This window comes from Aegilops tauschii, chromosome 1 (assembly GCF_002575655.3).
Source record: "Aegilops tauschii subsp. strangulata cultivar AL8/78 chromosome 1, Aet v6.0, whole genome shotgun sequence".
Taxonomy (NCBI): domain Eukaryota; kingdom Viridiplantae; phylum Streptophyta; class Magnoliopsida; order Poales; family Poaceae; genus Aegilops; species Aegilops tauschii.
Genome location: NC_053035.3, coordinates 93,951,832 through 93,964,282, shown reverse-complemented (window position 1 = coordinate 93,964,282; position 12,451 = coordinate 93,951,832).

Sequence of the window (12,451 nt, the reverse complement as noted above, 5' to 3'; positions counted from 1 at the left end):
AATGCTTGTTGGTTTGTACGGTGCAGGACAGAAACTTTGGCTGTAGTACGTGATTTTTCATTTTTTACTGAAACGTCAAACGGTTCTGATTCTTTTTGCACTGTCTTTATATACAGATTGTTTATTTTTCCTAATTTTGGCAGAATTGTTCAAATAGCATAAGTATGGTGAATGTTCAGATTATTACATACTGTTCTGTTTTAGACAGATTCTGTTTTTTATGCATAGTTTGCTTGTTTTGATGAAACTATCAATTTATATCAGTGGATTAAGCCATGGAAAAGTTATATTACAGTATCTACAATGCCAAAACAAAATATGAATTGGTTTGCAACAGTACTTATAGTAGTGATTTGCTTTATTATACTAACGGATCTTACCGAGTTTTCTGTTGAAGTTTTGTGTGGATGAAGTGTTCGATGATCGAGAAGGTCTCGATGTGAGGAGAAGAAGGAGAGGCAAGAGCTCAAGCTTGGGGATGCCCGACGAACCCCAAGTAAATATTCAAGGAGACTCAAACGTCTAAGCTTGGGGATGCCCCGGAAGGCATCCCCTCTTTCTTCAACAAATATCGGTATGTTTTTGGATTCGTTTTGTTCATGCGATATGTGCAAATCTTGGAGCGTCTTTTGCATTTAGTTTTCATTTTTCTTTTATGCACCATGCTGGTATGAGATAGTCCTTGGTTGATTTATAGAATGCTCTATGCACTTCACTTATATCTTTTGAGTATGGCTTTATAGATGCTTCATGTGCTTCACTTATATCATTTGAAGTTTGGATTGCCTGTTTCTCTTCACATAGAAAACCGCCATCTGTAGAATGCTCTTTTGCTTCACTTATATTTATTAGAGCATGGGCATATCTTTTGTAGAAAGAATTAAACTCTCTTGCTTCACTTATATCTATTTAGAGAGATGACAGGAATTGGTCATTCACATGGTTAGTCCTAAAATCCTACATAAAACTTGTAGATCACTGAATATGATATGTTTGATTCCTTGCAATAGTTTTGTGATATAAAGATGGTGATATTAGAGTCATGCTAGTGGGTAGTTGTGGATTAGTAGAAATACTTGTGTTGAGGTTTGTGATTCCCGTAGCATGCACATATGGTGAACCGTTATGTGATGAAGTCGGAGCATGATTTATTTATTGATTGTCTTCCTTATGAGTGGCGGTCGGGGACGAGCGATGGTCTTTTCCTACCAATCTATCCCCCTAGGAGCATGCGCGTAGTACTTTGTTTCGATGACTAATAAACTTTTGCAATAAGTATATGAGTTCTTTATGACTAATGTTGAGTCCATGGATTATACGCACTCTCACCCTTCCATCATTGCTAGCCTCTTCGGTACCGTGCATTGCCCTTTCTCACCTCGAGAGTTGGTGCAAACTTCGCCGGTGCATCCAAACCCCGTGATACGATACGCTCTGTCACACATAAGCCTCATTATATCTACCTCAAAACAGGCACCATACCTACCTATCATGGCATTTCCATAGCCATTCTGAGATATATTGCCATGCAACTTCCATCATGATCATATACATGACTTAAGCATTCATTGTCATATTGCTTTGCATGATCGTAAGATAGCTAGCATGATGTTTTCATGGCTTGTCCGTTTTTTTGATGTCATTGCTACGCTAGATCATTGCACATCCTGGTACACCGCCAGAGGCATTCATATAGAGTCATATCTTTGTTCTAGATATCGAGTTGTAATATTGAGTTGTAAGTAAATAAAAGTGTGATGATCATCATTATTAGAGCATTACCCCAGTGAGGAAAGGATGATGGAGACTATGATTCCCCCACAAGTCGGGATGAGACTCCGGACTTTATCAAAAAAAAGAGGCCAAAGAAGCCCAAATAAAAAAAGAGGCCAAAGAAGCCCACCAAAAAAATTAAAAAAAGGAAAAAAAGAGAGAAAAAGAGAGAAGGGGCAATGTTACTATCCTTTTACCGCACTTGTGCTTCAGAGTAGCACCATGTTCTTCATATAGAGAGTCTCTTGAGTTATCACTTTCATATACTAGTGGGATTTTTCATTATAGAACTTGGCTTGTATATTCCAATGATGGGCTTCCTCAAATGCCCGAGGTCTTCATGAGCAAGCAAGTTGGATGCACACCCACTTAGTTTCCAGTTTGAGCTTTCATACACTTATAGCTCTAGTGCATCTGTTGCATGGCAATCCCTACTCCTCACATTGACATCAATTGATGGGCATCTCCATAGCCCGTTGATTAGCCGCGTCGATGTGAGACTTTCTCCTTTTTGTCTTCTCCACACAACCTCCACCATCATATTCTATTCCACCTATAGTGATATATCCATGGCTCACGCTCATGTATTGCGTGAAAGTTGAAAAGGTTTGAGAACGTCAAAAGTGTGAAACAATTGCTTGGCTTGTCATCGGGGTTGTGCATGATGTGAATATTTTGTGCGGTGAAGATGGAGCATAGCCAGACTATATGATTTTGCAGGGATAACTTTCTTTGGCCATGTTATTTTGAAAAGACATGATTGCTTTATTAGTGTGCTTGAAGTATTATTGTCTTAATGTCAAAATATAGACTATTGCTTTGAATCACTTGTGTCTTAATATTCATGCCATGATTAGATATGTGATCAAGACTATGCTAGGTAGCATTCCACATCAAAAATTATCTTTTTATCATTTACCTACTCGAGGATGAACAGGAATTAAGCTTGGGGATGCTGATACGCTTCCGTCGTATCTCTAATTTTTGATTGTTCCATGCCAATATTATACAACTTTCATATACTTTTGGCAACTTTTTATACTATTTTTGGGACTAACATATCGATCCAGTGCCCAGTGCTAGTTCCTGTTTGTTGCATGTTTTATGTTTCGTAGAAACCCCATATCAAACGGAATCCAAACGGAATAAAAACGGACGGAGAATATTTTTGGAATATTTGGAAAATATGGGAAGAAGAATCAACGCGAGACGGTGCCCGAGGGGGGCACGAGGCAGGGGGCACGCCTGCCCCCCTCGTGGGCCCCCCATAAGGCGGTTGCTGCTCTTCTTTGGCCGCAAGAAAGCTAATTTTCGGAAAAAAAAATCTCGGCGAAGGTTTCAATCCAATCGGAGTTACGGATCTCCATATATATACGAAACGGTGAAAGGGCAGACCAGAGAACACAGAAACAGAGAGAGACAGAGAGAAAGATCCAATCTCGGAGGGGCTCTCGCCCCTCCCATGCCATGGAGGCCAAGGACCAGAGGGGAAACCCTTCTCCCATCTAGGGAGGAGGTCAAGGAAGAAGAAGAAGAAGAAGAAGAAGAAGAAGAAGAAGAAGAAGAGGAAGGGGGCCCCTCTCCCCCTCTCTTCCGGTGGCGCCGGAACGCTGCCGTGGCCACCATCATCATCACCGCGATCTTCACCAACACCTCCGCCATCTTCACCAACATCTCCATCACCTTCCCCCCTCTATCTACAGCGGTCCACTCTCCCGCAACCCGCTGTACCCTCTACTTGAACATGGTGCATTATGCTTCATATTATTATCCAATGATGTGTTGCCATCCTATGATGTCCGAGTAGATTTTCGTTGTCCTATCAGTGGTTGATGAATTGCTATGATTGATTTAATTTGCTTGTGGTTATGTTGCTATCCTTTGGTGCCCATCATATGAGCGCGCGCGTGGATCACACCATAGGGTTAGTTGTATGCTGATAGGACTATGTATTGGAGGGCAAGAGTGACAGAAGCTTCTACCTAGCATAGAAATTGATGCATACGGGATTGAAGGGGGACCAATATAACTTAATGCTATGGTTGGGTTTTACCTTAATGAACGTTAGTAGTTGTGGATGCTTGCTAATAGTTCCAATCATAAGTGCATAGAATTCCAAGTCGGGGATGACATGCTAGCAGTGGCCTCTCCCACATAAAACTTGTTATCGGTCTAGTAAAGTAGTCAATTGCTTAGGGACAATTTCGCAACTCCTACCACCACTTTTCCACACTCGCTATATTTACTTTATTGTGTCTTTATCTAAACAGCCCCTAGTTTTTATTTACGCGCTCTTTATTATCTTGCAAACCTATCCAAAAACACCTACAAAGTACTTCTAGTTTCATACCTGTTTTAGGTAAAGCGAACATTAAGCGTGCGTAGAGTTGTATCGGTGGTCGATAGAACTTGAGGGAATATTTGTTCTACCTTTAGCTCCTCGTTGGGTTCGACACTCTTACTTATCGAAAGAGGCTACAATTGATCCCCTATATTTGTGGGTTATCAGGCATCCCCAAGCTTAGATGCTTGAGTCTCCTTGAATATTTACTTGGGGTGACTTTGGCATCCCCAAGCTTGAGCTCTTGCCTCTCCTCCTTCTCCTCACATCGAGACCTCCTCAATCTTCGAACACTTCATCCACACAAAACTCAACATAAAGCTCGGTAAGATCCGTTAGTATAATAAAGCAAATCACTACTCTAAATACTGTTGAAAACCAATTCATATTTTGTTTTTGCATTGTAGCTACTGTAATATAACTTTTCCATGGCTTAATCCACTGATAGAAATCGATAGTTTCACCAAAACAAGCAAACAATGCATCAAAAACAGAATATGTCTTAAACAGGACAGTCTGTAGTAATCTAAACATTCAACATACCTATGGTACTCCATAAATTCTGAAACAATTAGGAAAAATAAAAATTTGGTATAGAAAGACAGTGCAAAATGTTTCAGAACCATTTGACGTTCCAGTAAAAAAATGTAAAATCGCGCACTACAGCCAAAGTTTCTGTTTTGCACCGCACAAACCAACAAGCAATCTAAACATCCTAAAGGCAAACCTTGGCACATTATTTTGATCTTTAAACTTTATAAAAGCACACAACAGAAATAAATGACTCTCTAAAACTTCCGGGTTGTCTCCCTGGCAGCGCTTTCTTTAAAGCCATTAAGCTAGGCATCTAGTGCTCAAGTAATGGATCCACCCGGATCCCAAGGTATATCAAAGCCAATTTTAATTAAAAATGATTTGTGATTTAGTAGTGAGCACAAAGTAACATATGTCATGCAACAACGAAGTCCAACTCTCTTCCTATGCATCGACATGTCATAAAAGAACAATTCATGCACACATAGTAAAGGCCAATGCATAGTATAAACAGTTTCTTGCAATTTTATCATATCGGAAACATGGAGAGGCGTAGATGTAGTTCCTCTCTCATAATAATTGCAAGTAGGAGCAGAAGCACGTGCATATTATATTCATCAAAATCATCATATGTAGTAGTAAAACGCAACCCATTAATATAATCCTTAATAAGGGCAAACTTCTCCGATATAGTGTAGTCGGGAGAATTCAAAAAGATAATAGGACTATCATGTGTGGGTGCAATAGCAACAATTTCATATTTAACATAAGGAACTATAGCAAGTTCACTCCATAAGCATAATTCATACTGGCATCTTGGCCACAAGCATAGCAAGCATCATCAAAAAGGGATATTTCAAAAAAAAAACGGGATCATAACAATCATCATAGCATTCATCCTTCGGTAAGAACGAAGGGACATTAAATAATGTATGAGTTGGAGAGTTACTCTCATTATAAGGTGGACACGGGTAGCTAATCCGATCTTCCTCCTTTTGTTCTTCGCTCTCCTCATCATCTTTTTCATCCAATGAGCTCACAGTTTCATCAATTTCTTCTTCCATAGACTCCTGCAAAATATTAGTCTCTTCTTGGACAGCGGAGACTCTCTCAATAAAATCATCAATATCGGAATTGAATTCATAATTCTCATAGCAATATTTAAGTATAGCAAAAAAATTAGGTCTGTAAACATCATCATCAAGATTTTCACAGTCTTTAAACAAAGATTCAATTTCATAAGCACACATAAAAGCAACGAATTCTTCTATCTGTTCCACATCATAGTAATCATATATACCATTAGCATAAGAAGCCAAGGTTTTATCATCATTAAATTTGCATGAAAAGGGAAGGTGTGGAGCCTTCATCCTAGAGCAACAAGTATAATCATATCTCAAGCATAGTTCCCGAGCATACCAATGCAACATATGAATTTGATCCCATAATAGTTCTCCTTTTTGAGTCAAGCGATAATCCTAAAGTATTCACGTTGATCCAACGTGTCTCCCATTACATAATTGAATGGGGTTTTCTTAGGATTATTAAAGTAGTGCATAATATTTTTCACATAACTAGCATCGAGGGTTTTAGGAGGTTCCCCATCTCCATGAGTAGCAAGTAAACCTAATTTTTTTGGTATTTCGTGTTCCATATCCATAACTAAAGATAGAGAACAACTTAGAACAAAAAATAAAAACTACTTAGTGATAAAGCAAACAAGCACACACGAGAATATTCACCCCACGCTATAACTCCCCGGCAACGGCGCCAGAAAAAGGTCTTGATAACCCACAAGTATAGGGGATCAATTGTAGCCTCTTTCGATAAGTAAGAGTGTCGAACCCAACGAGGAGCTAAAGGTAGAACAAATATTCCCTCAAGTTCTATCGACCACAGATACAACTCTACGCACGCTTAATGTTCGCTTTACCTAGAACAAGTATGAAACTAGAAGTACTTTGTAGGTGTTGTTGGATAGGTTTGCAAGAATATAAAGAGCACGTAAATAAAAACTAGGGGCTGTTTAGATAAAGACACAATAAAGTTAGTATAGCGAGTGTGGAAAAGTGGTGGTAGGAATTGCGAAATTGTCCCTAAGCAATTGACTACTTTACTAGACCGATAGCAAGTTTTATGTGGGAGAGGCCACTGCTAGCATGTCATCCCTGACTTGGAATTCTATGCACTTATGATTGGAACTATTAGAAAGCATCCGCAACTACTAACGTTCGTTAAGGTAAAACCCAACCATAGCATTAAGATATATTGGTCCCCCTTCAATCCCGTATGCATCAATTTCTATGCTAGGTTGAAGCTTCTGTCACTCTTGCCCTCCAATACATAGTCCTATCAACATACAACTAACCCTATGGTGTGATCCATGCGCGCGCTCATATGATGGGCACCAAAGGATAGCAACATAACCACAAGCAAATTAAATCAATCATAGCAATTCACCAATTACCGATAGGACAACAAAAATCTACTCAGACATCATAGGATGGCAACACATCATTGGATAATAATATGAAGCATAAAGCACCATGTTCAAGTAGAGGGTACAGCGGGTTGCGGGAGAGTGGACTGCTGTAGATAGATGGGGGAAGGTGATGAAGATGTTGGTGAAGATGACGGAGGTGTTGGTGTAGATTGCGGTGACGATGATGGCCCCGGCGGTGTTCCGGCGCCACCGGAAGAGAGGGGGAGAGAGCCCCCCTTCTTCTTCTTCTTCTTCTTCCTTGACCTTATCCCTAGATGGGAGAAGGGTTCCCCCTCTGGTCCATGGCCTCCATGGTGGCGGAGGGGTGAGAGCCCCTCCGAGATTGGATCTGTCTCTCTGTCTCTCTCTGTTTCTGCGTTCCCTGATTCTGCCCTTTCACTTGTTTCTTAAATTCCCGGAGATCCGTAACTCCGATTGGGCTGAAATTTGGACATGATTTTTATGCGGATATTAGCTTTCTTGCGGCGAAAGAAGGGCACCAACTGCCTTACGGGGTGACCATGAGGGCCCAGGGCGCGCCTGACCCCCTGGGCGCGCCCCTCACCCTCGTGGGCCCCTCAGGCATCGTTTCGCGTTGATTCTACTTCCCAAAATTCACATATATTCCAAAAAATCTCCGTCAGTTTTTATACCTTTTGGACTCCGTTTGATATGGATTTTCTGCGAAACAAAAAACATGCAACAAACAGGAACTTGCACTGGGCACTGGATCAATATGTTAGTCCCAAACATAGTATAAAAAGTTGCCAAAAGTATGTAAAAGTTGTAGAATATTGGCATGGAACAATCAAAAATTATAGATACGACGGAGATGTATCATTCCCTTTGTCATCGGTGTGTTACTTGCCCAAGATTCGATCATAGGTATCACCATACCTAGTTCAATCTCGTTACCGGCAAGTCTCTTTACTCCTTCCGTAATGCATCACTCCGCAACTAACTCATTAGTCACATTGCTTGCAAGGCTTATAGTGATGTGCATTACCGAGAGGGCCCAGAGATACCTCTCCGATACACGAAGTGACAAATCCTAATCTCGATCTATGCCAACTCAACAAACACCATCGGAGACACCTGTAGAGCATCTTTATAATCACCCAGTTACGTTGTGATGTTTGATAGCACACTAAGTGTTCCTCCGGTATTCGGGAGTTGCATAATCTCATAGTCAAAGGAACATGTATAAGTCATGAAGAAAGCAATAGCAATAAACTAAACGATCATAGTGCTAAGCTAACGGATGGGTCTTGTCCATCACATCATTCTCTAATGATGTGATTCCGTTCATCAAGTGACAACACATGTCTATGGTCAGGAAACTTAACCATCTTTGATTAACGAGCTAGTCTAATAGAGGCATACTAGGGACACTTTGTTTTGTCTACGTATTCACACATGTATTAAGTTTCCGGTTAATACAACTCTAGCATGAATAATAAACATTTATCATGATATAAGAAAATAAAATAATAACTTTATTATTGCCTCTAAGGCATATTTCCTTCAGTCTCCCACTTGCACTAGAGTCAATAATCTAGTTCACATCGTCATGTGATTTAACACCAATAGTTCACATCTTTATGTGATTAGTTCACATCTCCATGTGACTAATACCCAAAGGATTTACTAGAGTCAATAATCTAGTTTACATCGCTATGTGATTAACACCCAAAGAGTACTAAGGTGTGATCATGTTTTGCTTGTGAGAGAAGTTTAGTCAATGGGTCTGCCACATTCAGATCCGTATGTATTTTGCAAATTTCTATGTCTACAATGCTCTGCACGGAGCTACTCTATATAATTTCTCCCACTTTCAATATGTATGCAGATTGAGACTTAGAGTCATCTGGATGAGTGTCAATCTAGCTAATTGCTCCCTCTTGCCAAACTCATGGTGATGTACACAATAGGTCTGGTACACAGCATAGCATACTTTATAGAACCTATGACTGAGGCATACGGAATGACTTTTCATTCTCTTTCCATTTTCTGCCGTGGTCGGGTTTTGAGTCTTTACTCAACTTCACACCTTGCAACACAGGCAAGAACTCCATCTTTGACTGTTCCATTTTGAACTACTTCAAAATCTTGTCAAGGTATGTACTCATTGAAAAGACTTATCAAGCATCTTGATCTATCTTTACAGATCTTGATGCTCAATATGTAAGCAGCTTCACCGAGGTCTTTCTTTGAAAAACTCCTTTCAAACACTCCTTTATGCTTTCCAAAAAATTCTACATCATTTCGGATCAACAATATATCATTCACATATACTTATCAGAAATGTTGTAGTTCTCCCACTCACTTTCTTGTAAATACAGGCTACACCACAAGTCTGTATAAAACTATATGCTTTGATCAACTCATCAAAGCATATATTCCAACTCCGAGATGCTTGCACCAGTCCATAGATGGATCGCTGGAGCTTGCACACTTTGTTAGCACCTTTAGGATTGAAAAAACCTTTTTGTTGCATCATATACAACTCTTCTTTAAGAAATCCATTAAGGAATGCAGTTTTGACGTCCATTTGCCAAATTTCATAATCATAAAATGCGGCAATTGCTAACATGCTTCGGACAGACTTAAGCATCACTACGGGTGAGAAAGTCTCATGTAGTCAACTCATTGAACTTGTCAAAAACCCTTTTCGACAAGTCGAGCTTTGTAGATAGTAACACTACTATCAGCGTCCGTCTTCCTCTTGAAGATCCATTTATTCTCAATGGCTTGCCGATCATCGGGCAAGTCCACCAAAGTCCACACTTTGTTCTGATACATGGATTCTATCTCAGATTTCATGGCCTCAAGCCATCTGTCGGAATCTGGGCTCATCATTGCTTCCTCATAGTTCGTAGGTTCATCATGGTCTATTAACATGACTTCTAGAACGGGATTACTGTACCACTCTGGTGCGGATCGTACTCTGGTTGACCTACGAGGTTCGGTAGTAACTTGATCTGAAGTTTCATGATCATCATCATTAACTTCCTCACTAATTGGTGTAGGCATCACTGGAACTGATTTCAGTGATGAGCTACTTTCCAATTCGAGAGAAGGTACAATTACCTCATCAAGTTCTACTTTCCTCCCACTCACTTCTTTCGAGAGAAACTTCTTCTCTAGAAAGGATCCACTCTTAGCAACAAAGATCTTGCCTTCGGATCTGTGATAGAAGGTGTACCCATCAGTTTCTTTTGGGTATCCTATGAAGACGCACTTCTCCGATTTGGTTTGAGCTTATCAGGTTGAAACTTTTTCACATAAGCATCGCAACCCCAAACTTTAAGAAACGACAGCTTAGGTTTCTTGCTAAACCACAGTTCATACGGTGTCGTCTCAACGGATTTTTAGACGGTGCCCTATTTAACATGAATGCAGCTTCCTCTAATGCATACCCCCAAAACGATAGTGGTAAATCGGTAAGAGACATCATAGATCGCACCATATCTAATAAAGTACGGTTACGCCGTTCGGACACACCATTATGCTGTGGTGTTCCAGGTGGCATGAGTTTGTGAAACTATTCCACATTGTTTTAATTGAAGGCCAAACTCATAACTGAAATATTCGCTTATGCGATCAGATCGTAGAAACTTTATTTCCTTGTTACGATGATTCTCCACTTCACTCTGAAATTCTTTGAACTTTTCAAATGTTTCAGACTTGTGTTTCATCAAGTAGATATACCCATATCTGCTCAAATCATTTGTGAAGGTCAGAATGTTGGGGATCGTAGCAGAAATTTAAAATTTTCTACGCATCACCAAGATCAATCTATGGAGTCATCTAGCAACGAGAGAGAGGAGTGCATCTACATACCCTTGTAGATCGCGAGCGGAAGCGTTCAAGTGAACGGGGTTGATGGAGTCGTACTCGTCGTGATCCAAATCACCGATGACCGAGCGCCGAACGGACGGCACCTCCGCGTTCAACACACGTACGGAGCAGCGACGTCTCCTCCTTCTTGATCCAGCAAGGGGGAAGGAGAGGTTTATGGAGATCCAGCAGCACGACGGCGTGGTGGTGGAAGTAGCGGGATTCGACAGGGCTTCGCCAAGCGCTGCGGGAGGAGGGAGATGTGTCACGGGAGGGAGAGGGCGGCGCCAGGGGCTGTGTTGTGGCTGCCCTCCCTCCCCCCCCAACTATATATAGGGGCCCTGGGGGGGCGCCAGCCCCTGGGAGATCCAATCTCCAGGGGGGCGGCGGCCAAGGGGGTGGCTTCCCCCCCAAGCCAAGTGGGGGGCGCCCCCACCCCTAGGGTTTCCAACCCTAGGCGCAGGGGAGGCCCAAGGGGGGGCGCACCAGCCCACCAGGGGCTGGTTCCCCTCCCACTTCAGCCCATGGGGCCCTCCGGGATGGGTGGACCCCCGGGACCCTTCCGGTGGTCCCGATACAATACCGGTGACCCCCGAAACTTTCCCGGTGGCCGAAACTGGACTTCCTATATATAATTCTTTACCTCCGGACCATTCCGGAACTCCTCGTGACGTCCGGGATCTCATCCGGGACTCCGAACAACTTTCGGGTTACCGCATACTAATATCTCTACAACCCTAGCGTCACCGAACCTTAAGTGTGTAGACCCTACGGGTTCGGGAGACATGCAGACATGACCGAGATGACTCTCCGGTCAATAACCAACAGCGGGATCTGGATACCCATGTTGGCTCCCACATGTTCCACGATGATCTCATCGGATGAACCACGATGTCGAGGATTCAATCAATCCCGTATACAATTCCCTTTGTCAATCGGTACGTTACTTGCCCGAGATTCGATCGTCGGTATCCCAATACCTTGTTCAATCTCGTTACCGGCAAGTCACTTTACTCATACCGTAATGCATGATCCCGTGACCAACCACTTGGTCACTTTGAGCTCATTATGATGATGCATTACCGAGTGGGCCCAGAGATACCTCTCCGTCATACGGAGTGACAAATCCCAGTCTCGATCCGTGTCAACCCAACAGACACTTTCAGAGATACCTGTAGTGTACCTTTATAGTCACCCGGTTACGTTGTGACGTTTGGGACACCCAAAGCACTCCTACGGCATCCGGGAGTTACACGATCTCATGGTCTAAGGAAATGATACTTGACATTGGAAAAGCTCTAGCAAACGAACTACACGATCTTTGTGCTATGCTTAGGATTGGGTCTTGTCCACCACATCATTCTCCTAATGATGTGATCCCGTTATCAATGACATCCAATGTCCATAGTCAGGAAACCATGACTATCTGTTGATCAACGAGCTAGTCAACTAGAGGCTCACTAGGGACATGTTGTGGTCTA